Below are 4,033 nucleotides of genomic sequence, written 5' to 3'. Positions count from 1 at the left end.
ACTGGTCAGGCCACAGCTGGAGTACTGTGTCCAGTTCTGGGCACCCCACTTCACGAGGGATGTGGACAACATTGAGAGGGTCCAGAGGAGGGCAGATCCTACAATGAGAGGCTACGGGACCTGAACCTGTTCAGCCTTCACAAGAGAAGGCTGAGGGGGGACCTTGTGACCATCTATAAACTCACTAGGGGGGACCAGAAGGGTTTGGGGGAGACCTTGTTTCCCTAGCGCCCCCCGGGATAACAAGGAATAACAGCCACAAGTCGTTGGAGAGTAGGTTTAGACTGGACATCCATAAGAATTACTTCACAGTCATGAAGGCTAGGATCTGGAACCAACTTCCAAGGGAAGTGGTGCTGGCTCCTACCCTGGGGTCTTTAAGAAGCGGCTTGATGCCTACCTGGCTGCAGTCATTTGAGCCCAGTTTTCCTCCTGCCCAGGCAGGGGGTCGGACTTGAAGATCTACAAGGTCCCTTCCGACCCTAGTTCTATGATTCTGTGATTCTATGAAAGATGGAATTCCTCCAAGTGAAAAATATAGAGCCTTTCAGATTGACAATTTTCTGTTGAGTCCAATGGGTCTTCACTACATTTTCACTTACAAGAAAACAATTGTATTATATACATAATACATAATAATAAATAATAAACATAATGGTCTTCAAAATGTTCTGATCATCACCCAACCTTCCAGGACAGATCCCTGACTTTAATCACTTCCTTGAATCACAATAGCCTCACTGTTTTCTTGGGTCACACCTGGTTGGTGGAAACTGAGCCACACTCTCACAGACATTAAATACAAAAAGAAGCAACATGAGTCTTTTTTCCTAGTACTTAAGAAAAGAAAAATACTTTGTGTCACACATCTGTCATGTGGTGAAGGTTTGTTCCAGAGCTTAAAATATGGTGGTTAAGCTAGATCAAGGTTTTTGGCCTTATTTGACCATCATGTTCTCAAAAATGATTTTTTTTTTTGGTAGAATTAAGCATGCTAAGTCTGCAGGTCTAAATGATTCCTCGGTAACTGAAGAAACATACTGAGGAGGAGTGCAGCTGCCTCAATGTTGTCATATTTGTGGGGATCTCTTGAAAATAAGGGCACCCAAGAGAAAAGAGCTGCCTTCACATTGGTGATTGCTGATCTATACTCTTTGTAACTGCAATAACCTAGCAGGCAAGGTTCTTTGAGTAGATGTGATATTTTTTATTAGACCAACTGAGTAGTTGGAAAAATTCATCCAAGTCTTTTGTTGTTAGTAAGGCTAGACTCTGTACACAATTTACAACCCCAGAAGTTAGTTCTTCCATTTAACGTAGCCCACATAGAAATAAATGCTTCCATTTCCATGATCAAGTAATTCTTTTAGTTGCTGTGAAGTTTTTTTTTTGAAGCAACCATCTTCTCTACATTGTCATTAGAGATCTGGATATATATGGACCCAAACCCATAGTTGGATGCTGGTAATGCAGAGTCCAACAGTGTAAGTGTGCAATCAAGTATGTTTGTGCAATCAAAGTTTGAGTAGTTTCAAATTTGGCCTTCCTGCAAGCTGTCTAGGACACGCCTGAATTTTTCCTGATATTCAGTGTAAACCTACTTTGGTATAGCTTCAAGCCATTGGTTCATGTTCTACTCTCTGCAGGAAGAGAAAAAAGATATTTTCCCTCTTCCTTATGGAAGTCCTTCAAGTATTTGAAGTTTGATATCATGTCCCCATTTAAGTGCCTTTTTCACAAGTGGAACATGCCTAGCTCCTTCAGCCTCTCCTCATATGAAGTAGGTTTAGATTGCATCTCAGAAAAAAAATCTTCACTGTTAGAAAAGGGAGGCGGTAGAATAGACTGTCAAGGGAAGTTGCGGACTTTCTGGCACTGAAGGTATTCAAAAGGTGTTGGACAGCTATTGGTAAGGGCTGATCTAAGCATAGTTATGGCTGTCTTCTTCAATGGGTATTTCCCATGCTTCTGGTCTTTGCTGATTGCCACATGAGGTTGGGAGGGAATTGCTCCCTCTCCCTCCACCTGACGCAGGAGGTATATGATTTCACTAGGGGGCATGCTTTGATGGACTTGGTGCTGGCTACAGGGGATGACCTGGTAGGGGATCTGCAGGTACTAGGCAGGTAGGGGATAATAACCATCAATTGATTGAATTCATTATCCGGCAAAGGGTGGGAAAAGTAACCAGCAGGGCAGAAGTGCTAGACTTCAGAAAGGCTGATTTCAGTGTGCTTAGGAGATTAGTTAGTGGGGCATTAAAGCTCAAGTGCATTGACAAAATGGGGGTCTAGGAAGGGTGGTCGTTCTTCAAGGAAGTGATCCTTCAGGTTCAGAAGGAGGCAATCCCACTGCATTGAAAAGGGGGCAAAGGGGCCAAGAAACCCTCCTGGCTAAACAGGGACATCCAGGAAAGTTAGAAAGGCCAAAGCAGCATTAGAACTCAGGCTGGTGACAAAAATTAAGGACAACAAAATTTCCCTCTTCAGGTATATAGGGAGCAAAAAGAAGGTGGAAGGCAGCATAGGACCTCTACAGGACAGCCAAAGGCAGTAGGTGACAGATAGGAGGGACAAAGCAGAGCTCTTCAATGAATTTTTTGCCTCTGTATTCTTGTGTAAAGAGACACTTGGAGGGGCTGGATGTGTGTAAATCAGCAGGACCAGATGAACTCTATCCACGGGTGCAGAAAGAATTAGCCAGTGTCATAGCAGAGCCACTGGTACAAATGTTTGAACACTCATGATGCTCAGTAGAGGTCTCAGAGGACTGGAAAAGGGCCAATGTGGTCCCTATTTTCAAAAAGGGGAGGAAGGAGGATCTGGGTAAGTATTGACTGGTTAGTCTCACCTCTATCCTTGGGAAAACCCTTGAAATAATTCTAAAGGATCACATTTTTATGAGTCCAGAGTGTAACATAATGATGAGGGGCAACCAGCATGGGTTCATAGCAGGCCAATCCTGCTTGACTAACCTTGTTTCTTTCTATGACCAGCTCACTAAAAGCTTAGATACAGGGATCAATATAGATGTCACCCACTTGGACTTTAAGAAGGCCTTTGACACAGTATCCATCCTATTCTTTTTAACAAATTGAACAGCTGTGCCATAGACGATTACACAGTCATGTGGGTGGCAAATTGGCTTAAGAATCATATCCAGGGAGTGGTGGTGAATGGGTCAGTATTGACCTCGAAAGATGTGGGCAGTGCGGTCCCCCAAGACTTGGTCCTTGGGCCGGTGCTGTTCAATATCTTCATCAGTGACATGGATGAGGGTTTGGAAAGCACTCTGTCCAAATTTGTAGATGACACCAAACTATGGGGCCAACAGGAAGTAGGAGATGCTCTGTTTACCAGAGCACCCCTTGGAGTAACCAGGAACAATGGCCACAAACTGATAGAGAGTAGATTTAGGTTGGACACCAGAAAGAACTTTTTCACAGTTGGGGTCGCCAGAATCTGGAACGGGCTTCCAAGGGAGGTGGTGCTCTCCCCTACCCTGGGAGTCTTCAAGAGAAGACTGGACAAGCACCTGGCTAGGGTCACGTGACCCCAGCACTTTTTCCTGCCACTGGCAGAGGGTCAGATTCAATGATCCTTTGAGGTCTCTTCCAACTCTGGCATCTTTGAATCTATGAATCAGCTGCTTCTTCAGTCCAGTTCCAAAAGTTTTACTGAAACAAAGAAATATGAATCTAAAATAACAGACTCGAATTGTAGAGAGATGCCTATCATCAATAATGGTATATCTGTCATGGTAAGCTTGGGAAGGTTGGGGAATGAAGAATCTGAGGAGTCAACCAACCAGGGCTCAGTGACCTTGGTGAACCAGAGTTCAGTGATTCATCCTCCCAAACATAAGTATGTCTTTGCATTCCCATTGCCCAATCTGAATGTCAGCTGAACTTACATTAACATTCCAATAAAGTGATTCTCTTGAGAAGAAGAATGCTTTCTCTTACTTCTAAAGTCTTGCCATACCAAATAAGTTCCCTTTGTCCTAATGTGTGGATAGAGGTCTTCCATTCAGG

The sequence above is a fragment of the Alligator sinensis genome, unplaced genomic scaffold, assembly GCF_000455745.1.
Source record: "Alligator sinensis unplaced genomic scaffold, ASM45574v1 scaffold293_1, whole genome shotgun sequence".
NCBI classification, from domain to species: Eukaryota; Metazoa; Chordata; order Crocodylia; family Alligatoridae; genus Alligator; species Alligator sinensis.
The sequence above is the reverse complement of the archived record's forward strand: the minus strand, read 5'-3'. Positions refer to the sequence as shown.